Below are 26,993 nucleotides of genomic sequence, written 5' to 3'. Positions count from 1 at the left end.
TGTTATAGTAATTACACACCAAAGTTAGTATTTAATTAACCACAATTATACACTGAAAAGTCCCCAAATACCTGCAGGGTTAATAGTTCTCTTGCTGTACCCCTTTTCTGTATGATTTTCCTATATCTGCAAAAACAACACTTTACCCCATTTCTAACAATTCCCCCATTTCTTTTCTTAACCATTTGTTGTTTTTGCAATCTTATTTTCTACCCTGTTTTCACCCTATGGTGTAGAGGTTCACAATCTAGTCATTTCTGTCCTTCTAAGTTTGTCTTTTTTCAAACTCTAGGAGTAATCTGTTGCACTCTCTTTCTTGCGTTTGTGCTATTGTCATGACCATTATTGGTTGTTGTTGTCCTCCCAAAGATATTACCAGCTTAGTCATTATCCATTTTAACACATTAAACCCTATCAGTAAACCTACAATTATTAGTAGCACATAAATGCCTAAATTCACTAACCATTTTCTCCACCTGGTCAATCTCCAGTTACCCCATTCCCATCCCCATCCTTCATCTTTTCGGAGTTCATCTCCAATTTGTCTTATATTGTTTATCTTTTTCTTTATTATTTCCGCCTTAACTTCCATTATGGAAGATGTGTCCGGGATGAAGGTGCAGCATTCTTTACCAATCAGAGCACAAGTTCCCCCTTTTTTGGCCAAAAGATAGTCTAAAGTCAATCGATTTTGTAAAGCTGTTAGTCTCGTGGCAATCATTTCAGTGGTTATGGCCGATATTTGGGATTGAGTTTCCCCCATTGCACCAGCGGTACCATTAATTAAATTTTCAAGGGCGACCGCCAGTTTCTGTATTTCCACTCCTGCCCTTGTAGTGCCGTAGTTTGGGAGCAGTGTCCACAGTAGACGGACTTCATCAGAGACCTCTGGGGTCTTACGTCTTATCCCCCCCTCCTTTCCCAGGTTGGGCTCATGCTTTTCTATTCGGAGATGAGGGACTATATAAGCGAGGTAACAGCAGCCACTCCAACCTTTCTAGTTTTGAGGAAGTGTTTATCACACGCATGTATTTTTCCCCGGGAATAAATGGATAGGCCTTCAGACTGCATACCCAATATGTTCCGTTTAATATTCGGGGAGTGGTCGTGGCAGTGGCTTGACTGGTGTGGACAGAAGATGATTTTCCTAGTTGGAAAGGCGCAGCATCATTCTGATTACAGAAACAGGTGTTATTTACTGCTCCTTTCGGTGGGGAAATTCTAAGACTATCAATAGCGCCCTGATTTTTCGGAGCTGGCCTTGGGAACCATCCCGCAAAGCTATATTTGCTTCTTTCAAATCTCCACTTTGTATTATTTGAACCCACATCAAATTGTTGGACATCGTATACTTTTTTTAGTGAACGGTATTACCGAGGTGGGGATTCCAGATTCGCCATGGTGTGGGACCTCTGCACAGAACCAACAGTCGGCCAGTCCCTTTTGTTCAGCATAATTTTGGCACAGTGAAGTAAAGTGATTTTTCCCATCACCTTGAATAGTTAGTACTACTAACATTACAATACTATACCAGTACCCGCCCATCTCTAACCCCTGTCTACCGTCTGCCTATCTGTCTTAATCTTTTAGGCGCCAGGGAGAGATGAGTCCATACAGCCCTTACAATCAATAACAATATATATATATCAGCAAACGTTAAAAGAGTCTTTTGTCTCAGTTCATTCTTTCTTTCTCAGCTTAACTTTCAGAGGGTTGTCTGTAGGATGAGTGTGCAACTCCGCCAATGCGGCGTTCACAGGACCTTTAACGCGAGTGTGATGACTCCACCCTTTCTCAGCAGTCCGGATAGCTGTTTCACTAGTTAGGAGGGTTAGGAATGGTTCCTCCCAGCTCAGGTGTAGTTTGGTATCTTTCCAGGTCTTGATCAGGACCCAATCACCCGGTTGTATTCGATGTACTGCAAACTCGAGTGGCGGTGTCTGTACCAACAGGCCTTTACTCCTAAGAATAGACAAAGAAGAACCGAGCGCCACAATATAGTTCTTTAAAAACTTATCATTGAACTCTGACCAGCCGTTAGGCAGTCTTTCAGCTTCGATAATGCTTCCCTCTATCCCGTCTACTACAGTATATTCATTGTGCTTTTTTCCCTCAATCATCCGGGAGGACCCGTCGACAAACAACCGAGCTCTCGCATGCAACGGTACGTCTCTTAAGTTCATTCGCACTTTAGCCTGATATTCAGTAATATCAAGGCAGTCATGTTCGGGATTGCCAGGGGCCACCCCCCTCTCTCCGCCACAGAAATGTAGCTGGATTCAAGCAACTGTCTGTGACTAACACAAGGTCATCCTGTTCTATTAAGATTGTCTCATATTTCAAGATCCTAGAGTCTGTGAGCCATTGTCCTGCATTCTGATTTAAGAATTCTTTGCCTTTTACTCCAGAAACCTTGAGACCTTTGTTAGTTAATTTAACACCGCTAGGTCTAAAGCTTAGAGATGATCGTGCTGCTCCCGTATCCACTAACACCACTGTTTCCTCTCCTTCAGGTCCCACCTTTAAATTTATCAAGGGTTCCCGGTGGGTCTTAGGAGGAGGGGACCCCTGACTCCCCTAATCTTCATCAAAAATCATCAATGATACCGCTTCTCTTTGTTGTCCTAACCTTGGACATTGTCTTTTAAAATGTCCTGTTTTTCCGCAGTAAGAACATCCTGCTAGTTGCTTCCTTCCCCTACCATCTGCTCTCTGTCTCTCTTGTCCTCCTCTGTTCTCTGATTCTAACTTTCTCGTCGTAATTTCTTCAACTGCTGCAACCACTATTTTAGCTTTTTGTTTTTGTTTCTCCACTTCCTTTTTCACACACACTTTCTGTGCCTCATATAACAGATCTTCCATCTGTTTTTCACTGCAGCCTTCTAATTTCTGTAATTTCTTTTGTATGATTTAGTCACAAATTGGATCTTTAAAGGTCCCTGTGCTACCGGATCATCTAGATTCATTCCCGAATATTTTCTAGTGGCTTCTTTTAATCTCTGTAAAAAGGCTGACGGGGCTTCCTCCTTTTCCTGTCTTACTTCAAAGGCTTTAAAAAAAATTCTGAGATTAAGGTGCTGCTTCTTTAATACCCAAAATGACCATTTCTCAAAAGTCCCTCATTTTTCCTCAATCGTGTTCATCCATACCCTTCCAACGTGGGTCCACATTGGGGAATTTGTTTTTGGTTGGTATCACTCCCTCACCCACCGGATGTCTATTTTTATTCCCTCAGAGCAGCTCTTCTAATCATGCCCCTTTCTTCTCCTGACCGTACTTGATGTGGGGTGCTGACTACTAAGGCTCCCCTAAAAGTAAGTTTCCGACTCTCCTCTACCAATAAGGCTATTGCTACCACTGCCTGCACACACTCTGGCCAGTAATGTAGCTTTCCATTCTTTAATTAACAATTAATTAATGCAGTCATGTTTTAAATTAACCATGAATCAATATGACAGGTCACTGAGAATGTATGAAGCAATCCTGCCAATTAATATTGATTCAGGCTAACACAATTGAATTATTATAAATATTAATTATTAATTATATGTAAAATTCAGGATGGAAACACAATAAGTGATTAAAACATTTTTAAAACTGTAATTGCGCAGTTTTGTTTGTTTACCAGTCACTTGTGACTTCTCATTCTGTTTCTGTAATTGTTTTGCTCGAGCACGTTCATTTTTAAGAACCTCAACAGATTCCATAGCACCTTTTTCAGTTAATTAAATCCCCAATTTGGTGGCAATATCTCGTCATGAACGTAAAACTGATTCTTCATGCCTCTCATCACAAAACTGTTGCCATAATCCAATTAACTTTTTTTTTCGTTCCCACTCCCTTGGGCTTAAAATTTAAGGATGACCTTGCTGCCCCCGTATCGACTAGGAAAACTACGTCCTCTTTGTAAGATCCCACCTTTAAATTTATCAAGGGTTCCTGGTGGGTCCCCAGGGTCGGGAACTCCTGACACCCCTATTTTTCATCAAGGTTAATAAACAGCACTGCCTTTACTTCCTTTTTCGGATCTGGACACTCTCTCTTAAAGTGACCTGTCTTTCCACAGTAATAACATCCCGCCTGTGGGGATTTCCACTTTGATCCTTGTTCCTGTCTACCAGACCCCTTAACATCTCCTCCCCGATCCTTTCTCCTCACTTTATTTTCAACATGCTGCCCGCCACCATTCCGGTTTCCTTATCCTTTTAGTTTTGTCCTTTTCTTTATTACCTCATTAACCGTGGCTTATCATTATTTTTGCCTTCTGTTTCTGCTTCTCATGTTACGTTGCCAGATCAATTGCTGAGCCAATTTAACCAACTGAACAGCTTAGGGCAACCTCATGGCCATTCCTCATCACCCAATGTTTTGTTTAGACCTTGATTCTTTTAAAGAAATATTGCAATATTTCTTGCTCTCTGTAATCTCAAATACAATTTATCAATTTATGCTTGCTTTTCTTTAAAGCCTGTTCCTAACTATGCATTTTGGAATCTTACTTATAAATATATATGTATATATATTTAAATTCATTTATTCAGTGTTTAATATTCAAAATGCAAAATGCACACAGTTCCCAACTCTGAAATCCACCACAATCACCCGGTTCCAGTCCCCTGATTCAAATCCAAAACTAGTCCTCCCAAGTAGTCCTGACCAGTCATTGCTCAATTACAATGCTATAGGTTGTGAAATAACCAGAGCTGCCTTAAAAGGATTTGTCTATTCAAGTTAAAACTTCAACTGTCCTCCATAAATCACTTTTATGTAAGGATAAAAAAGATTAGTTAGAAACTGATAGTAAAGCAGTTATGACCTGTAAAAAGAACATTTTATTTCATAATCTTGCAAAATCCTTAACCTTAAAAGAAATCATGTTAAAATTTCTATAATAGAAATCAGATTCAAAACAGTCCTGGATCTCAAGCTCCAGGGAACATTCAATCACCAACAAACAAATGTGCATTCACACTGAATTACAAAGGGTTAAACTTTCTACTAGCTGTACAGCTCTTTTCTCTCTCTCCCTCTCTCACACACACACACAGACACCATGTCTCACAGACACTTTGAGTTTCCCGCAACGAATCCTCTAGCTTTTGAATATTTTTCTGGGCATCTGGCCATAAGTTAGTTACGAAGTGCACTCTCAGTAGCCCTTCAGCTACTAGCGTTTCTGACACGAAGCATAATCTGATTCCTCCTGACTGTAAGGCTGTTTTTCATTGACATTTTATCATTTGTTTTTTATCCTTTCCTCACATCCGAGGATTGTACTTCCAATCTCTTAACATTTTTCCTAAAGGACTGTCCGTTGGGATGTGCTCCTCGGACGTCCCCTTCTAAATTTAAATCACTATTTTTATTCCCCATTTCGATGATCGGCCGTTTCTTTGTAATTTAGTTAACCTTACTGAGGTTTGGTGTCACCTTCTTCCACACCCACTTCAGGGTCCTGACCTTCGCATGGGGAATTTCCCCTCTTAACAACCGGTCTAAGTCTGGGTGATCGAATCAGGTAGACACCTTACTCATCAGATTAATCTTAGCCAATTAAACACTTTAAGAGTTGCCAATTTCCCGTACTTCTCATACGTCCCGTACTTCTCGTACGTCCCCGACCACCAAGGCAATACTTAAAGGTCCCTTTTCTTACCTTGGTCTGTGCACAAGAGTTACCTGGTCGAATTCGCGTGCCCTTATCCCTCGGCAATAACCCGGATGTATCCACCAGGCAACCGTGACAACTGCTACCCACCCTAGTTGATCGGGTTCGCCTAACCCGGTCGCCCAGAACCACGGATCCCCGGATATATCCAACTGGCACTGGATACGTGGACACATCCACCTGGCAGCAAATACCGCTGCCGGTCTCCCGGATGTATCCACCTGGCAGCAACTACTGCTACCAACCCCGGTCACCGGTTACCCGGATATATCCAACTGGCAGCAACTACTGCTACCAACCCCGGTCACCGGTTACCCGGATATATCCAACTGGCAGCAACTACTGCTACCTACCCCGGTCACCGGTTACCCGGATATATCCAACTGGCAGCAACTACTGCTACCAACCCCGGTCACCGGTTACCCGGATATATCCAACTGGCAGCAACTACTGCTACCTACCCCAGTCGCCCAGATACGTAGACACATCCACCTGGCAGCAAATACCGCTGCCGGTCTCCCGGATGTATCCACCTGGCAGCAACTACCGCTACCAACCCCAGTCGACCGGAACCCCGGTTCCCCAGATCCCCGGATATATCCAACTGGCAGCAACTACCGCTGCCAGCCACCCGGATACATCCACCTGGCAACAATATCAATGGCTACCCACCCTGGCTGACTGGATTAGCCTATTCCAGTCACCAGCACCCCGGATCCCCGGATATATCCGAATGGCAGCAAATACCACTGCCTACTCCGGTCGCCCGGATAAATCTTTTAAGACCTTTCTTACCCGGGTCTTGTGCACACAAGAGTCACCCGACTGAACCCGCCACGTCTGCCCGTCTTGTTTCCAGGGTCTCCCAGTCCGAATCATGCTCGTCCAAAGCCGCCTCAGCAACAAAGGGAAACTAGAGATCACCGAAACCAGCGAGGTGCACCTTCTCCGTTTCTCCAAGAATGCCGAGCGACCGGAGCTTGGGATCCTGGAACAAGCCCCCAAATCTGTTAGAAACAAAATTCAATAAAATTTAGACAAGACCACCAAAACTGGAAACAAGACAATTTATTACGAACTTGCAAGTAAGGGCTTCAATTGCATAAGCAAATGAGCAAATTAGAACTTAGGTTAATGTACAGTTATACCCTTTGAGCCGAGTGAGGTCATCTCTCCAGACTCCTATTTACCCAATCTCTCTTACTGTGCCAGACCACTGCCCAGCTGTGCTCCACCCTTATTACTTCCCCTTTCCCCAGGTTGGCAACCTTCCTTTCTGTAAGTGCTGACACATACATTTATTTTGTGGACAGTACATCTAGATCTAGTTTAACATTTTGTATCAATTCTACTGGTACATTCCATTATGGACATTTCATTAACTTGTATCATTTTGTATCGCTCAAGCATTTCGGTTATCTCAGCTTTTTGCTGAAAGCATAATTTTACAAAAAGAACTTTTTGTTATAGTAATTACACACCAAAGTTAGTATTTAATTAACCACAATTATACACTGAAAAGTCCCCAAATATCTGCAGGGTTAATAGTTCTCTTGCTGTACCCCTTTTCTGTATGCTTTTTCTATATCTGCAAAAACAACACTTTACCCCATTTCTAACAGGAGGAACACAGGGTAGCTTCAGATTGAATGCATTCACAGCACTAATCATGTGTGCAATGTCTTTGTTCTTTCTCTGCAGTTCACAGTTTAGGTTATTCAGTTTTGAATGTTATGTCTGTAAGTAATCTGAAGTCAAGTAACCACACGTTGTCTGATTGTTCAGCATTCACTTGATTTAGGAAAATGACTTTACAGGTATTAGGTCTAAAAATCTTTGCAGGATGTTCTCTCAATTTAACACCTCACGAGGAATAGTTCACACAGGCAGCACAGGGTGCATTGAATAAAAATTTAAATAAGTTGTACTGAAGGGCTTTTGCTTGAATCAAGTTTACAATCACAACAACAACTTTCATTACATGACAAAAGTCCATAACTTTACTTGCTAATGATTGCTGATGGATTATATAGTGGTAATTGAGGAAAAAAGGAGAAATCAGGATAATTTCTTTAAAATGTAACAAAGTCCACATTTGTGCCAATTGGTTGTAATGGAAAACAGTTTCTCAATTGGGAATTTTTTTTCTCAAGCACGTACCTTTTGAATTCATTGTAGATGTCTCCGCCCCTTGTTCTCTCTTTAAGGGGCAAAATGGTGAGAAAATGTTGCAAGGTCATGTGGCGGCTGGACAGGACATTGGTTAGGCCACTGTTGGAATATTGCGTGCAATTCTGGTCTCCTTCCTATCGGAAGGATGTTGTGAAACTTGAAAGGGTTCAGAAAAGATTTACAAGGATGTTGCCAGGTTTGGAGGATTTGAGCTATAGGGAGAGATTGAATAGACTGGGGCTATTTTCTCTGGAGCGTAGGAGGCTGAGGGGTGACCTCATAGAGGTTTATAAAATCATGAGGGGCATGGATAAGGTAAATAGACAAAGTCTTTTCACTTGTTTGGGGGAGTTCAGAACTAGAGGGCATAGATTTAGGGTGAGAGGGGAACAATATAAAAGAGACCTAAGGGGCAACTTTTTCACTCAGAGGGTGGTATGTGTATGGAATGAGCTGCCAGATAAAGTGGTGGAGGGTAGTACAATTGCAACACTTAAAAGGCATCTGGATGGGTATATGAAAAGGAAGGGTTTGGAGCGATATGGGCCGGGTGCTGGCAGGTGGGACTAGATTGGGTTGGGATATCTGGTCAGCATGGACGAGTTGGACCGAAGGATCTGTTTCCATGCTGTACATCTCTATGACTCTGAGGTGTTATGTGCTTAAAAAACATGTGTACAAAAACGATCTGGGCTATGTTGGTCATGTCGCTAGATTTATTGAGCCGCAGTGAGAAGCATTCAGTCCTTCAGGTCCTGCAGTTGGTGAAAGAAGTCTTTGGACAAAGATTCCACTCATCCTGCTACAGTGGAAACACCAAGTGACATGCTCTGGATTCCAGTTATTATTTCATTACTTATTATTTGTTGTTGTCTTTAATTAAAGAGTCTGCAGCCACATTATTGCTTCTTTAATTACTTCATCACCTGGGAATGATTTTTTTGTGTTTTGCAGGCCTCATTTTTGCCCTTGATTTAGGAAAAAAAAATGACATGAGCTTTCAGAACACACTACAGCTCATCAACTTTCTTTGTCCAAAGCGTGCTGTTCAAAGGAAAATGATCCCTGAATTTACTGTGCATCATTGTGTGGTATTATTCCAAATTCCACTTTTTTCTGATCAATATACATTGGTTATACATAAGGCAAACACCCTTATCATGGAGAGAAATTTATTTTCCAATTCTGCGTGGAAGTTGTACGTTTTAAAATTTCTTTGTAGATAGCCCAGGTTCATCATTCTTTACTATGTCTTCATCTTGTATGTCATGAAGTAATTCTGCTGCTGCTCATGCTACAGGTAGGCCTCTAGATCCATACCTCGAAACATCCAGAACTATTTGGCTGCTTTCAAAGTGTAGAGGGCACAGGATGTCATTTCTTTGGTTACAAGTTGTTTCCATGATCCCTGGTTGGTGAACATTACTTGGATATGTCTGCATGCACATGATGAGGCAAATAGGCTGCTATGTTTCTGATACCTTAATATACTGGCTCCACACATCAGTTCCTCATTTCTTATTTATTTGTTTGTATTGCCCCTACAAAACTTGTATTACCCTGCAATAAGTGCCCATCTGGACCAAAGTAAAACATGATGCAACAAGCTGGTACAGTTTAGAGTCATAGAGATGTACAGCATGGAAACAGACCCTTTGGTTCACCCTGTCCATGCTGACCAGATATTCCAACTCCATCTAGTCCCACCTGCCAGCACCCGGCCCATATCCCTCCAAACCCTTCCTATTCATATACCCATCCAAATGCCTCTTAAATGTTGCAATTGTACCAGCCTCTACCACATCCTCTGGCAGCTCATTCCATACACATACCACCCTCTGTGTGAAAAAGTTGCCCCTTAGGTCTCTTTTATATCTTTCCCCTCTCAACCTAAACCTATACCCTCTAGTTCTGGACTCCCTGACCCCAGGGAAAAGACTTTGCCTATTTACCTTATTCATGCCCCTCATAATTTTGTAAACCTCTATAAGGTCACCCCTCAGCCTCCGAAGCTCCAGGGAAAACGGCCCCAGCCTGTTCAGCCACTCCCGGTAGCTCAGATCCTCCAACCCTGGCAACATCCTTGTAAATCTTTTCTGAACCCTTTCAAGTTTCACAACATCTTTCCGATAGGAAGGAGACCAGAATTGCACGCAATATTCCAACAGTGGCCTGACCAATGTCTTGTACAGCCGCAACATGACCTCCCAACTCCTGTACTCAATAGTCTGACCAATAAAGGAAAGCATACCAAACACCTTCTTCACTATCCTATCTACCTGAGACTCCACTTTCAAGGAGCTATGAACCTGCACTCCAAGGTCTCTTTGTTCAGCAACGCTCCTTAGGACCTTACCATTAAGTGTATAAGTCCTGCTAAGATTTGTTTTCCCAAAATGCAGTTTGTCGCATTTATATAAATTAAACTCCATCTGCCACTTCTCAGCCCATTGGCCCATCTGGTCAAGATCCTGTTGTAATCTGAGGTAACCCTCTTCGCTGTCCACTACACCTCCAATTTTGGTGTCATCTGCAAACTTACTAACTGTTACTCTTATGCTCGCATCCAAAACATTTATGTAAATGACAAAAAGTAGAGGGCCCAGCACCAATCTTTCTGGCACTCCACTGGTTACAGGCCTCCAGTCTTAACATGAATATCCTCTGTGTGGTCTTAATTTACAGCCTCATGGAATACTAGAGCAGGAATGCCAAATCTCACATTACCTCTATTTCAACTGTTTCTGGTTCCAAATTATTCTATTTGGATCCCAATTGAAATTCCATTCTTTGTGAATGTGATTCACTCACGATCAATTCAAATGTTTCAGATTGTAATCTCTGACCTGATTTTGTTTCCTTTTCAGATTTGGTTTTGGTTTTACTTGGTTGTTTTCTCTTATGTGTTCAGATGGATGTTCTTCATAATTCTGACATTCACAGTTCTTGGCAATCTTTGTTGTTTCATTCCCTTTGCCCTTGTAACATGCTATTCAATGTTGAGTTGACCTTCCTTTCATTTTTTCCACCCTCCCTCCTTTCATTTTTTCCAGACCTGTTATGGAATGCTCTGCCCCAGAAGGCTGTGGAGGCCAAGTCTCTGGATACTTTCAAGATAGAGTTGGATAGAGCTCTTAAGGATAGTGAAATCAAGGGGTATGTGGATAAGGCAGGAACAGGATACTGATTGAGGATGATCAGCCATGACCATACTGAATGGTGGTGCTGGCTCAAAGGGCAGAATGGCCTACTTCTGCACCTATTGTCTATTACACCTGCAACATTTCTAAGTTTTGATGGAAGACCATAGGTCTGAATCATTTACTGTTTTTCTTTCTACAGATGCTGCCTGACCTGCTGAATATTTACAGCATTTTTTCTTATTTCAGTTCTCCAGCATTTGCAGTATTTTGATTTTGCATTAGTGTTTAGTTAACTGCACCAGTAATTACCTCCTGATTCCCCATGCCTGCCACTCATCTACAAAACAAGCCAGGAATATGATGTGATATGCTTCACTTGACTGGATGGGTGCAACTTCAACAACTTTCAAGAAACATGACACCATCCATGACAAAGCAGCCCATTTGATTGGCACCCTATCCACAACTTGCCACGTTCAGTCCCTTCAGTAGTAATGCGCATTGGCAGCAGTGTGTGCCACCAGAATATGCACTGCAGTAACTCACCAACGCTCCTCCAACATCACCTTCCAAACCTGCAATCTTTTACCCAGAAGGACAAGGGCAGCAGAAGCATAGAAGGTAGGACCTCACTGGCCGCCTCCTACTCTTCAAGCTTGATCTGCCATTCTCGATCACGGCCAGCTATCCATCTCCATATCCCTTCATGTCATTGATGAGTTAATCTTGGACTTGGATTCATTTGACTTGGTTCCATTCATATATTCCCTCTTTCACTCTCATCAATTGTTCTCATTCTTTTATCTTACTACTTTTCTTCCACCCTTCACACAGAATTTGCAAGTAATTCCTCTTGTTTTATTTGGTTGCAGGACAATAAAATGTAAAAGGTCTGCTTACTCAGATTCTATTGTAGAATGAAACCCTTGCAATAAGCGCCAGTACTAATGGTTTAATGGAAGACAGCTGTGATAGTCTTGTCATGTCTTCAGGTCATAATATATATTTTCTGGAAACAGTTCTCTAGAATTGATAAGGTTAAGGGTGATCTGATCAAAATCTTCAATATATGAACGGGAAAAGAAAGGGGAGGTAAAGAGAACTATTTTCACTGGTTGGGGATTCTAGAACTAGGGAGCATAGTCTGAAAATTATGGCCAGGCAGTCCAGAAGAGATGTTAGGAAGCACTACATGTTTGGAATTCCCTTCCATATATGACAGTGGATGCTAGATCAGTTGTTAATTTTAAATCTGAGATAGATTTTTTTTAAGGGATACGGGCCCAAGGCAGGCATATGCAGTTAGACCACAGAGTAACCAAGATCTCATTGAATGGTTTTGGAACAGGCTCAAGAAGCTGAATGGCTACTGAGGTGGAACTGGAAGACGAAAAGAAATCTGTCACAAATGTTGTTTGGCTTCAAGAAGTGACTTTTCACCACAGTGATGTTGAAGGACTGTACATATAAATCAGTTGCAACTGATCATATTTCATGATTTTGAGATTTTAGGTAAGAGCTATTTGAATATCAAGGTAGTTGTCAAAAACAGTCAAATCCCACTATGAAACTAGAAGTGTATTCCTCTCATTCTTCAACCTGAACTCCAAACCTAATCAATAACTTACTTGGGGCAAGTAAGCCTTTGATATTATTGTGTGCAACCTAGAGGGATGGTATACTTTAATAGATGGGTATTTTCCAATGTGACCAGTTCACAAGCTTTTGCATCAATAATTTTTCTTCAGTGTTGTGACAATGTGACTGTACTTGCAATTTTCAAAAGCTCTGTCAGGAAGTTCTGAGAAGTCAGGAAGATGTCAAATTTGATTTTGGAATCAGTAGTATATATCAGCTGTGGCATTGTGAATTATCTGCACACGTTTTGCTCGTTGGCCATCAAAAATCACAGAAATAAATTGATTTTTTTTACTTTGGTCTGAACAAAAAAATGATGCTTTCTGTCTTTCAAAGAGAATAAGCATCATGATGGGCAGCAAAATATCTCAATAAAAACATAATTATTAGCCCTGTGACATGTTATTCTTATTTGCAACTTGCATAAAGACACACACATTAAATCATAGGGCATGTTTTTCAACCTATTATATTAATTGAACAGCACAGGAGTTCTTTGATGTTTTGGCCAATATTTATCTTTCACCTCAATATCACATACAGGTTAACCTGTCATACGTCCCTTCTTGTTGCTGGACCTTGCGTTGTGCAAATAAGTTGCCACATTTCCACATTATGACTGAGAGCACTAGGAACATAGTTCATTGACTACAAAGTACTTTGAGCAAGCCTGAAGTTACGAAAGGCCTTTATATAGATGCAATTTATCCAAGGTAACAAAAGAACTCAGATGAGCTCCAGTGACAGTAAGGTTGAGGAAGGAAAACTCTAAGGTAAAGTTTAAAATCCACAGCAATGCCTCAGTGTGACCCTTGACAGCTAAGTAGGCAAGTAATTGTAATAGTATAAGCATGAAATTGGTACGATAATCCCAACTCTGCATTACCCTGCATGAAGCAGATATCTAGGTGGATGATTGTTCAGAAATACTAAAACTTAGATAGCATTTGCTACGTATTTTTTTAAAAAAAGCATGATATCAACCAGCAATTAACTCAATTAATGTCCTTTTGGTAAGAGCTCAGTAACCTGTTCTGAGGTCTGCCTAACAAGATGCCTGTGTGATGTGGCTATTAAGAATTAAAAATACGCCTGAGTTGTTTGCTGGAAAGCAAATGTAAAATGTTTACCATTGGAGACAGTAGTAACAGCATGTGTTTATTGTGATTCGATTACAGTCTTCGGTGTTCCAGGAAATATGGATTGTACACAGTTATGCTTTAAACTATCAAGCTATTTCAAACATTAAACAGAGTTGGGGTCTTAACGTTAACTCGTCCATATTTCCACCTGAACATAGGACGCATGTAATTCATAGATATGGGCTTTGAAAGATGGAAGATTTCTAAGATATCCAAGAAAACTTGAAGACATAGACAATCTGACAGGATCTGAGATGGAGCAGCTAGATGCTGAAATTCTCTGTGGTTCACATGAATGCAATTGGGAGCTCAAGTTCAGATTGAAAAGAAGGCTGAGATTTCACTCATTGGAATTAGATACAGAATCTCTGGAAAAAAAGGCATGAATGTAAAAGACAGTTCTGGGATTAAATGTTACCAGGCTGGGAAAGGACAAGAATTGGAGCAAACTTTTAGGAGCAAAGATAATTTTGAAATGGATTTGAGTTTTCTAATATAAAGCATCTTGTGAAATAGGTTTTTGGGTTGTATTAAAAGTGGTAAACTCTTTTGTATTTAAGATATCAGTTGTCTACAAAAATACTGTTTAGTGGTGATTTCAGTCTGAATTTAGCAGTAATTTTTAAAAAATATCAAATCTTATTTTGTCATGCTTTTCAGCTATTAACTGCAGTTCAACTGTATTCCTAAACATTCACAGTCTCTTCAGGGATCATAACAAATGGGGTTTCTTGTGAAATTTTGAATCCACAAGCTGAGATGAATACATTGTGTTTGGGCCCAGTTTAATTAAACAAGATTTTAGTGACCTTTGCTGTATTTACTGAAAAATTAAAATGGCTATGTCTCTTGCTGAAGCATTCCTTGAAAAAGACAATTCCTCTTTGGCTTCATTGATCAGTACATTAATTATAGGAGCTAGCACGTCATATTTTGGTTGTAGAGGACATTGGTGAGGCCAATTTTAGAGTACTGTGTTCAATTCTGGTTGCCCTGCTGTAGGAAGGCTTTGTTAAACTTGAAAGGATTCAGAAAAGATTTACAAGAATGTTGCCGGGATTTGAGGGTTTGAGCTACAGGGAGAGGCTGAATAGGTTGGAGGATGAGGATTGATCTTTAGAGGTTTATTAAATTGTGACGGGCATAGATAGGGTGAATAGCCAATGTTTGTTTTTCCCAGGGTAAGGAGTCCAAAACTAGGGGGCATAGGTTTAATGTGAGAGAGGAAAGATTTAAAAGGGACCTGAGGGGCAACTTTTTCACGGAGAGGGTGGTGCAAATATGGAATGAGTTGCCAAAGAGGTGGTGGAATGGGTACAATTACAACATTTAACAGACATCTGGACGGGTACATGAATAAGACATCTTCGAGTGAAGACTAATAATTGTGTGTGTGTGCGCACGGGCACCTGTGTGGGTGGGGATGGTGTGATGTGACAGAAATGAAAAGGTAAATGTTCTTTATAATAGAAAAGAAACAGTGTGGAAGATAATATGATTCAAGGACATTAATATGTCATCTGTAGGAGTGTCTAGTGTGGTTTCAGAAAATCCTAGGCTTTTAACAAACCAATAGCCATCTAATGTATTTATGTTGGGTATAAATTAGAAAGATTAAAAGTTGATCAAAAAGATAAAGGAGATTTATATATGAGGGTGAAATAATTCCAGTTTTTGTTTTGATTAAAAAGGCCAAAAAGACAAAGGGTTGGCAAAAGGTGTGAATTTATTTCTAGGAAGTTCACCAAATAACAGTTTATGGTTGAAGTGTATTGCTGGAGATACCTGTTCTTATATACAGTGAATTTAAACTGCGTCTTAGTCTGTAGATGTGTTATTGTAGTATGGTGTCCTAATTTCTTACCTTATCTCCAAGAATGATCTAACTGGAAGTGCCGCCAGACATTTCCATCGCATCCAATTAAGTGGATATAAAGAGGAATACATAAGCCTGATCAATGACCTTGGAAGAACGTGTACTTGTCTCTGATCCTGATGTAAAGGACAATGGTTTGATTGGACGAGTGCTCAAAAAATCAAAAACTCAAAACATCTGAAACAGAAAAGGTTCTAAAGCCTAAGTCTGATTACAAAAGAATTGTTCTCAAGCAGTCCCTTGAGACTGAGGTTGACTGTCTTTCGCTTTTGGGATTATAGGTCTTGAGGTGACTAACTAAGTTTGATGCTGGGATCCATACACCCTACCACAGGTTGGGTAGCTGGCTTCAACAAGGATGCTGGGTGAGATGCTCTGGTCTTTGCATGCTCCACTCCTGTTTGTATTAGGTTTCCACTTGGGCCAGTTGGAGATGGTTAGAACCGGTGCAAATGTTTCTTCTCCAATTTGGATAGTCTTGGGAAACAGGCAATGGAGATATTACGTTTTTTCAGGGAGATTTGAAGGATGTCCTTGAAACCTTTGCGCTCCAGTAACCGTGTGTCATGACAAAGCTCAAAGTTGTTGGAAGCTTTGTGTACTGACTCAAGTCCACTGATCTGGCTGCTACATTCTTCTTATTATCCACTTCAATGGATGACATGGAACTATCTGAAGGCTGGATGTTAGTCTCCAGTTAGATCATTCTCTGAGATAAGATCAACCTTATTAATAGGTAATTTGGGCACCACTAAATCAATAGCAGACCTGCAGAGCAAAGCACAGTTTAAATTCACTTTACGCAATAGAACTGTTATAGAACTTTTGACAAGCATGTTGATGTGGCATTCCTAATGCAGCTGAATGATAAAAAAACAGACTTTGAGTTCTGGAGATTTTGGCCTGTGAGGGCATCCTGATATTAGAGCACCTATCCTACCAGTGCATTTGCAGGAATTTGAAAAGCATTACTGGTGAGATTTTTTTAAAGGGATTTGAGATATTTGCTGCATATTGTCCATGTTTTCAACATATACAGAAGGAGAAATAGCACTATTGCCCTTGTTGACCATGAGCTTTTTGCCAAGTTTGAGATCTTTATCATCAAAACTCTGTTCTTCAAAAAGGCAAATGCGGTGCAGGCACACTGGGCGCAAAGTTGAATTTCATTATCAATGTCAACCTCATAATAATAAAAAATAATCTGTACTGTCCAGTGGCTCACTGGATCTTGTTAGTTAGGGGTCAGTGTCATGTGGTGGGAGCAAGCTTAAAGGGTGTTTAGCCTAAACTCTCCAAGCATCATCTGTAATTTGCATCTTGAATACAGTGCTGAAAAATGTGTTGCTGGAAAAGCACAGCAGGTGAGGCAGCATCAAAGGAGCAGGAGAATCAACGTTTCGGGCATAAGCCTTTCGTCAGATTCCTGAAGAAGGGCTTATGCCCGAAACATCGATTCTCCTGCTCATTTGATGCTACCTGACCTGCTGCGCTTTTCCAGCAACACATTTTTCAGCTCTGATCTCCAGTATCTGCAGTCCTCACTTTCTCCACCTTGAATACAGTGGTTAGGGTGATCTCAGGACTGGAGGAAACGTAGGCTCTTTAGTTTCCCTTCTGTAGAGAAGCTCATATGGGTTGGAGTATTGCAGTGAGAAAGTTGAAGAAGAGCATTGATGGGATGACACAGCCTTAATTGAACCACTGCAGTTAATCATTTAGCAAGAATCACAGCTTGCATATACTGCACAGCAAGTTGAAGACAGTCACAAGTTTCTCTGCAGGCATCCTAATTTGAGGACAATCTCCACAACTACTCCTGGTTGAGAGAGTGAAAGGACTTTGTGAAATTGAAGATGGCCATGTGTAGGGGTTACTGCTGCTCTCTGCATTTTTATTGGATTTGGCTTGATGTGATAATCATGTCCACAGACCCTATTGATGGACAGAATCCTCGTCATAATAGAAGCTGTTCAGTAACCGGGAGATGGCAGAGTGACCCCTCTGCAGTTACCATAATCAGGTTTATCTTTTTTGAAAATGGTCATAATTATGACATGTTGGAAATCCACTGGCATATTCTCCCATTTACAGATGTTGTCATGTATTCAGCCAATGATGGTTTTCATCGCACTGAAACATGTTTCCCACGCTCTTTCCACCCACCATCTGTTCTTTAGATTTTTTTTGGTTGGACCATGGCCTGTATTTCTTTCTAGAATGGCTTTATTTCCTTAGAGAATTTTTGGCGCTTTCATTTCAGGAATATCTTTCAATTCAGGAGTGCCTGGATCTCCTGGTCATTGTCACGTAACCAATGGTAGCGAAACCTGAATTCTCTCCGCAGGTAGAGTTTGAGATAGATTTGAATGCACGCCGAGCATTGTGAACATTCTATAATTCCTGTTGGTTGAGTATCAGCAAGTTGCTGTGAGAGACAGACAATAGGTCTTTTTTTTTTTTGGAGAGTCGTTGAATCCATTGTGTTACGACATGGCGATAAACCATTGGGCTAATTAAACCAAACCCACAGAAAAACTTACCTCCCCTCATAATCTATTAAAGTATGAGTGACCGAGAACTACCTAAATTCCACTGTTTAAAGAAAAAAATAACAACTTTATTCTATAACTCTTAAAGTGAACATTAAGCAAAAACTATTTACAATTCTAAGCCTACTTTGTCTTAAGGACTTGTTATCTACCACCCACTCGATAACAATATATTGATCCAATAAAGCCCCTATTAAATTTATAGCAAATTAATTTTCAAAACCAGACAGTGGCTGTCATCTTTGGGTGTCGATTCTCCTCTGTTTGTAGATCTCCCTGGGTTGTCTTCGATCTTCTGCTGCTCAGATTTTTCATATGAAAACCTTTTAGAAAGAGTGTTGGATAGTTTTGGAATGATTTTCCATGGTAAATTATGGCATTGTTTCAAAGTCCATACTTGGCTAGACTTTGTATGCAATTCACCAATGAGGAGTAGCTCTCAGACATCCTGAGCAACATGAAAATATTTGATGCAGTTGTGACATGTTTGATATGAATCACTATAAAAGGGAGTGAAATTGAAATAATTTACTGCAGCTGGAAGTAGAGTTGGGACCAGTCAGGCAAAAGTGAGGACTGTAGATACTGAAGATTAGAGTCAAGAGTGTGGTGCTGGAAAAGCACAGCAGATCAGGCAGCATCCGAGGAACAGGAGAATTGACATTTTGGGCAAAAGCCCTTCATCAGGAAAGTCGGTCTGACTCCAGCCTACAATCAATACCAGACTGATGAGGCCAGTTGGGGACTCTAAGTGTTAGTGTTTTTGGTTTGGAGAGATCTTCAGTTACAAGCGGTCAGGAACAGAAAACATGACATTTGGATGAGCCACTGGAAGGATCAACCGTGTGGAGGATTTTAAGTTATCAGCCAGATCTGAGGCGTAGTACTGCTGAAAGACTAAGGTAATGTATGAGTAAGAACCAGTTTCAGTGGGTTTAGGCCTGAAATAAGTAGGTTTGGGTAAAAACTTAAGGTTTTGTTAAAATATTATTTTGTAATACATCGTGATGTCTTATGTTTTGGGTGGGAGCCACCCAATCAAGGTGTTGTGTCATTTAGACCAATTTAAGATGTCTTACATCATGGTATGAGGAGATTTATTTTAATAAGTTTGTGGTTGGGCAAAGTTCTGTATCTGTGAGATATTGTTCTTTATAAAATTCAAAAGTCCAAGAACTATATTGTAAGAGGAGAACAAACAACTGTGGAGCTGGTCATAGGTTCCGCGCCCACCCCAATTCTGACTAGTTTAACTCTGGTTCTTAATTATGACATCTTGGAGATCCATTGGCACATTCTCCCACTTTCAGATGTGTTAATGCATTAATAGCAAGAGTGTTCCAGCTGTTGGACAGCCTTCTCAACCTCAAGTCAGGTTGGTATTGTGCTGAGGTGATAGCAGGTAGCATGGATGTGGTCAAGGGTGCTTATTTCAAGGATAGAGTCTCTGCTAAGAGAATATTCAAAGTGTTCCTTTTAATGACTGCTGCCTTTCTCTCTGCTCTAAATGAGTGTCATTTTGTTCTTAGTTCTTACAGCACGCAGACCGCAGAGATCGATGCAGTGGAGGAACCTATTGCTCTTGTGAAAGAGGAGTTCAGCATTATTTATATTCACTAGGGAAAATTACTTAAAACAATCAAGGAATTGTAAAAAAAAAATTTTAAAAATGATAATTAACATAATTTAAATGAAACTTTTAAAGTAGCAATGGAGAATTATACTGTTCTCCTTAAACCAGAGATAGATGATTCCGCAGTTTGGCTAGTTGAAATGTACTTTCGTAAATAGAGAAAGTTAAAAATCACACAACACTAGGTTATTGTCCAATAGTTTTATTTTGAAGTACAAGCTTTTGCACTGCTCCTTAGTCTGGCAGCTAATGGGGCAGGTTTACAAAATCTTAAGGGGCATGGATAGGATAAATAGACAAAGTCTTTTCCCTGGGGTGGGGGAGTCTAGAACTAGAGGGCATAGATTTAGGGTGAGTTAGGAAAGATATAAAAGAGACCTTGGGGCAACTTATTCACATAGAGAGTGGTGTGTGTATGGAATGAGCTGCCAGAGGAAGTGGTGGAGGCTGGTACAATTGCAACATTTAAATAGATGGGTATATGAATACGAACAGTTTGGAGGGATATGCTGCCAAGTGGGACTAGATTGGGTTGGGATATTTGATTAGCGTGGACAAGTTGAACCAAAGGGTTTGTTTCCATGCTGTACATCTCTATGACTCTATGATACAGAATTTGTAGCAAAAGATCAAAGTGTCATACGACTGATGAGATGTATTGAACAAACCTATATTGCTGTTAAGTCTTTAATCACTAAGAATAGGTTCCAGGTTTCAATTCATTAATATGTAAATCCCAGAACTTCTTTCTAGTCATATTCCCAAGATAACTTAAGGTTTTATATAAAAAAAACACAATGCATTAAGGATGTGAGGTAAGAGTCTGTCTGTATTCCAACCTTAAGTCAAAGCGGTTCTATTTCCAGAGTAGAAATTTATAAAATGTAACAAGAAACTGTGAAAGATCTCAAAAGCACGACAGATCACAAACTCACTGAAGTTGACCTGCAACACAGACTATGCTAAGAGACTTCCCCATCACACCTCTTGCAAAGTCCTCAATCATCTCGTACAAACTCAACAGCATGCACTATAACTTTGAAATCGAGATAGAATCCAGACTACACCACCTACATGCACACCAAGAACAAGAAACTGGAGAAACTTGGCATCACCACCAGTAATAGACACGGGGAAATCAATCGTCGACTTGTTAGACCACTCCCTTCAACTGAAAGAGATTGAAGTTCTCAGCCGAGGGCTCAATCTCTGCCCCCACCAAAATAGACCCAATTGGTCTTGCAGCAGACATGGCGGAATTCATCAGACAAATGAAATTCTGGGAATTCTTCCAAAATGTCAGCAGCAAGCCCAATGAGACAACCGATGAACTGGAACAGTCATTAGACAGATCTGCAGTCGAGTGACTAAAATAGAATTTGATGTGGACCCCTTTCATCCTTTAAAATGGATTGCAGAACTTCTTTCAAGTCACATTCCCGATATAACTCAAGATTTTATTTTTAAAAACGGTGACATCGGAGCTCAGATAATGCATTAAGGGTGTGAGGTTAGAGTCTGTCTGTATTTCAAACTTGAGTCAGACTGGAACCATTTCCAAAATAGGAATTTATAAAATGTCACATGGACTGACTGCCTACAGATTGAGGATGGTCTCAACCAGGATCTTGGGTTCATGTCATACTACAGGTGACCCCACTACACTGTACACACACATACTTACACATGATCACATTCACACAGACCCTCTCTCATACACACGCTCTCTGTCAGACACACACACACTCACGCGCACTGCCTCTCACAGGCATATACTCCATCACACACACACATTACACACTCACTCCTTCATACACACGCGCACACACATTTAAGTTTGTGGGGTGAATTTACATTTGCAGATACATTTTTTTTTGTTCAAAAAGCCCACAGTTTGTACGCAGTCAGTCCATATGACATTTTATAAATTCCTACTTCGGAAATATAACCAGTCTGACTCAAAGTTGGAATACAGACAGACTCTAACCTCACACCTTTAATGCATTTTCTGAGCTGAGGTGTCACATTTTTTAATAAAACCTTGAATTATCTCTGGAATGTGTCTTGAAAGAAGATCTGAGATTTATATATTAATGAATAGAAACCTTAAACCCATTCTAAGTGAATAAAGACCTAACAGTAATGTAGGTTTGTTCAATACATCATTTCAGTTGCATGACACTTTGATCTTTTACTATAAATTCTGTGTCCTATGATCCTGCCCCACTAGCTACTTGACAAAGGAGTAGTGCTCCAAAAGCTTGTACTTCCAAATGAACCTATTGGACTATAACCTGGTGGTGTATGATTTTTAACTTTGTCCACCCAGTTTAACTCTGGCACCTCCACATCATGGCTTTCTCAAGTGGACAGTAAAAAACCTACAGATGTGAAAGAGGTGGAACTCCAGCCTTACAACTTGGACCAAATGATTCATAAACCAATTCTAAAGAAAAACAAAAGGACTTATTAAAATCAAATGAGGAGTTGTGACAATTTTTTTCCCTCAAATTACATTTCACACCTAATGGAATTCAAAAATCACAGATTGTCTGCAAATAATACTCATTACAAAAGTAACCAAACTAAAGGGATCAGAATATCTTTTAACCTAGCTCATGGAAAAGGTGTATAATTTGCTCAACTTGAGAAAGGAGATCTACCAGAACGCACAGGAGAAGGCAAAACCATAAGCAGTAAAGATTTATAGGAAAGAATTTTAAATACCTATGAAATTAAACTTTAACTTTTAACCAGTTCATGCAGTTTGGTTGATACAGGTTATGTTCATGATACTGCCAAAACAGTTTAATAGTAAATGTGACAGCTTGGTAGAGAAGATTATTTGTCTTGAATGTAGTGTTAGTTATTAAAATCTGAAGAATGTTATAAGTTGTTAGATTTTAAGTAGCCTTTTTGAAACCTTATCACGACAATTATGTTTTGGGTCCAGGTGTTAAAAACGAGATTTGTAGGATTATTATATTTTGAGAATGTAACTTTGGAGTAAAATGATCGAGGTCATGCAACCTGTATTCAAGGCTCCTTGACAGTAGGCTTGGGTGACGTGGCCATTACAGATTAAAAGGGAGCTCAGGGTTGCTGTTGGCAAAGCATTAGGTGGAGACAGTAGCAGCTGCAGTTTACAGTAGTTAGACCGCTGGTCTCAGAGGTCCTGAGAAGGACCCGAGGAGGTATGTTGTAATAAAAGGTTATACAACCACCAGATGAAGGAGCAGCGCTGCAAAAGCTAGTGCTTCCAATTAAACCTGTTGTGTGATTTTTAACTTTGTACACCCCAGTCCAACACTGGCATCTCCAAATCATGCTTTAATCTGTCTATTTACTTCCAAGATGAAAGAGAATTAGCGTTTCAAGGCCAGTTAATCAGTATTTCTGCAGGGCCCACATGACTCATGATGCCATGAAGATAAGCTTTGAAAGAGGAATAGTTTCTAAGATATCCATGAACTCTTAGACATAGGCTGTCTGCCAGGAATTGAGAGAGAGAGCAGCAAGAGATTGCAAGTCTCTACAATTTACCGCACAGGAAGGCATATGGAAACTTGCATTTGGGTTGAAGAGTTCAAAATCATGAAAATTTAAACAAGGCATGAAACTCTTACTTACGAACGAGAATCGTGTTCTGTCCTATAGTTTAAATACAAGTAGCCAGCAAAAATACTGTTTGATCAATAGTACTTTTAGTCTATTTGTTACAATAAAAGTCTTAAAATGTGAAACCTTGTTGAGTCATCCTTGCTGACAATTGGAAGTTTCAAATTCTTTTTAAAAGTTATCAGTTTCTACATGGATAGTAAAAATGTGCCATTTTATAGCAAGGGGAGCATGGGGGTGGGGAGAAAGTAGCATAGAGTACAATAGGTGAGTGGGGGAGGGGATGAAGGTGATAGGTCAGGGAGGAGAGGGTGGAGTGGATAGGTGGAAAAGGAGATAGGCAGGTAGGACAAGTCATGGGGACAGTACTGAGCTGGAAGTTTGGAACTGGGGTAAGGTGGGGGAAGGGGAAATGAGGAAACTGTTGAAGTTGAAGAGCTTCAGGGCAGAGGAAATGACCTGGGAGTTGCAGTGGGAGAGGGACTCCCTGAGATTCTTGTAGAGAGAGGAGGAAAACTTCTTTAAGGCAGGCATCCTTGCAAGAGGATTTGCAGTAGGGTTAAAATCAACGAGGTAAAAACAATGACTGCAGATGCTGGAAACCAGATTCTGGATTAGTGGTGCTGGAAGAGCACAGCAGTTTAGGCAGTATCCAAGGAGCAGCGAAAGGTGCTTTGGGCAAAAGCCCTTCATCAGGAATAAAGGCAGAGAGCCTGAAGCGTGGAGAGATAAGCTAGAGGAGGGTGGGGGTGGGGAGAAAGTAGCCACTTTCAGCACCACTAATCCAGAATCTGGTTTCCAGCATCTGCAGTCATTGTTTTTACCTCGTTGATTTTAACCCTACTGCAAATCCTCTTGCAAGGATGCCTGTCTTGAAGAAGTTTTCCTCCTCTCTCTACAAGAATCTCGGGGAGTCTTCCTAAAGGCTCTCTGCCTTTATTCCTGATGAAGGGCTTTTGCCTGAAATGTCAATTTCACTGCTCCTTGGATGCTGCCTGAACTGCTGTGCTCTTCTAGCACCACTAATCCAGAATCTGGTTTCCAGCATCTGTAGTCATTGTTTTTACCTCATTTTATAGCAATACTGTTTTCGTGCAGAAATATTTGGTAAATCTTTTCTAAGCCTTAACAAACACATCCAATATACATACACAAATTCAACATATATTGTACAGGTACTTACTCTGCAAATTAGTATTATTGAAATTGTCTTTCTTAAGACAGCATTTGGTAAGTGTAGGAAAAGATGATACAATGAAAAAACAGCAAGCCCAATAAGCTTTCTCCTTCAATAAATCGTGTAGACTTCTTCTACCACATGTCTATTTAACTTATTAAATTTCAAAGGAAATGAGTGGACAGTGAAAAAGTTTACCTCCGATTACAACAGGATCTTGATCAGATGGGCCAATAGGCCGAGAAGTGGCAGATGGAGTATAATTCAGATAAATGTGAGATGCTGCATTTTGGGAAAGCAAATCTTAGCAGGACTTATACAATTAATGCTAAGGTCCTATGGAGTGTTGCTGAACAAAGAGATATTGGGGTGCAGGTTCATAGCTCCTTGAAAGTGGAGTCGCAGGTAGATAAGATAGTGAAGAAGGTGTTTGGTATGCTTTCCTTTATTGGTCAGAGTATTGAGTACAGGAGTTGGGAGATCATGTTGCGGCTGTACAAGACATTGGTTAGGCCACTGTTTGAAAATTGCATGCAATTCTAGTCTTCCTATTTGGTGGGTGGCACAGTGGTTAGCACTGTTGCCTCACAGCGCCTGAGACCCGGGTTCAATTCCCGCCTCAGGTGACTGACTGTGTGGAGTTTGCACGTTCTCCCCATGTCTGCGTGGGTTTCCTCCGGGTGCTCCGGTTTCCTCCTACAGTCCAAAGATGTGCAGATCAGGTGAATTGGCCATGCTAAATTGCTCGTAGTGTTAGGTAAGGGGTAAATGTAGGGGAATGGGTGGGTTGCGCTTCGGCGGGTTGGTGTGGACTTGTTGGGCCGAAGGGTCTGTTTCCTCGCTGTAATGTAATGTAATGTAAGAAAGATATTGTGAAACTTGAAAGGGTTCAGAAAAGATTTACAAGGATGTTGCCAGGGTTGGAGGATTTGAGCTATAGGGAGAGGCTGAACAGGCTGGGGCTGTTTTCCCTGGAGCGTTGGAGGCTGAGGGGTGACCTTATAAAGGTTTACGAAATTATGAGGGGCATGGATAGGATAAATAGACAAAGTCTTTTCCCTGGGTTGGGGAGCATAGAGGGCATAGGTTTAGGGTGAGAGGGGAAAGATGTAAAAGATACCTATGGGACAACCTTTTCACGCAGAGGGTGGTACATGTATGAATGAGCTGGCAGAGGAAGTGGTGGAGGCTGGTACAATTGCAACATTTAAGAGGCATTTGGATGGGTATATGAATAGGAAGGGTTTTGAGGGAAATGGGCCGGGTGCTGGCAGGTGGGACTAGATTGGGTTGGGATATGGACGGGTCGGACCGAAGGGTCTGTTTCCATGCTGTACATCTCTATGACTACGACTGGGAATTCTCTGAGATAAACCTCAGTAGAAGTTTGCACAAGTTCTGTTCTGATCATATGCATTCCATAGGTGACTTAACAGTTGTCCAGTTTATGATAAAATCGAAATATTTAATCATGTATATCTTCCTTAACCTCAGCTGTTCGTTAATAAACTGAGCTAACAAAATAATTCTACTGTGGAGGAGAGTAAAATTTCTATCCCTGGCTTCATTTAAGCATAATTGAAATGTTTTTGTTGTTACAGCTTTACCAATATTCACCATCTGTGATTTTCCTATCTGGCATCCTCCATTTTCACAGAAGAGGTGGAAAGAGATCATGTCCATAACGATTTCTGAAATTATCAACTTGATCAGATCCTCCCTTCTTACCTCAGTCTTCTTGACTGAGACACCATCATGATAATAATAGTACTGCTGCTAATTTAAGAAAGTTAGTTGGCTTCATACCAGAACTAGTCTAATTCTCGTCAATCGTTAACAGGAACTAGTTCACGAATAGTGTTCGCTAATCAAAATCGTGCATTTATCGTACCGTGCTTAGTACAGTAAAATACGCCCAAGGTGCAAGCAAGCGTTATTTTAAAAAAAAATTGGTACTGCAACATAAATCTGATCTTAACCATATACTGTAAATACATTCACCTGTTTCTGTACTGATACGAAGACAATTGTCACGCATGTGGCTTGGAGCCCATTTAATCTTCAAAATCCACAAAGAAATGGATAGTCACAGCACGATCCCCAACAACAGCCCCGCCCTAGTTCATTTACAGCAACGGTGCAGATATGAAACTGCAGCAGGATTTGTAAAGTCTGATTAGCTAAGGGACTTTTGCTTTGGGCATGGCATAGTGATCACCTGCAGTTTTTTTTCTACCTGGAGTTGCCATAAACAGTTGTATCTCGTTTATTTAAAATCTAGACAAACTCGTTTGCCACTTGTGACGACTGCTTTGTTTTTGCACGCTGCAGGATTCCTATACTTTGCAACTCACTCCCTGACTCAGCCAACATA

The 26,993-nt window shown here is 40.6% G+C and overlaps 1 protein-coding gene and 1 long non-coding RNA gene across 2 annotated transcripts in view; one reads left to right on the top strand and one right to left on the bottom strand.

Annotated features, from left to right (window-relative positions):
* LOC122554516 (kelch-like ECH-associated protein 1) overlaps positions 1 to 26,993 on the top strand; it is a 70,892-nt gene that overhangs the window by 1,640 nt on the left and 42,259 nt on the right. The window lies entirely within an intron of this gene.
* LOC148149163 (uncharacterized) lies at positions 1,782 to 26,926 on the bottom strand. Its single transcript, XR_015758174.1, has 3 exons — positions 26,621 to 26,926; positions 6,464 to 6,675; positions 1,782 to 1,962 (listed from the first exon to the last, which is right to left on the bottom strand). It is a non-coding gene; the product is annotated as an uncharacterized LOC148149163 (long non-coding RNA).

Source organism: Chiloscyllium plagiosum, unplaced genomic scaffold, assembly GCF_037043375.1.
Source record: "Chiloscyllium plagiosum isolate Xiang-an unplaced genomic scaffold, Cpla_swu_hap1 HiC_scaffold_9, whole genome shotgun sequence".
In the NCBI taxonomy this organism is placed as follows: Eukaryota; Metazoa; Chordata; class Chondrichthyes; order Orectolobiformes; family Hemiscylliidae; genus Chiloscyllium; species Chiloscyllium plagiosum.
Note: the sequence above shows the minus strand (reverse complement) of the source record. Positions and strands in the feature narration are given on the sequence as shown.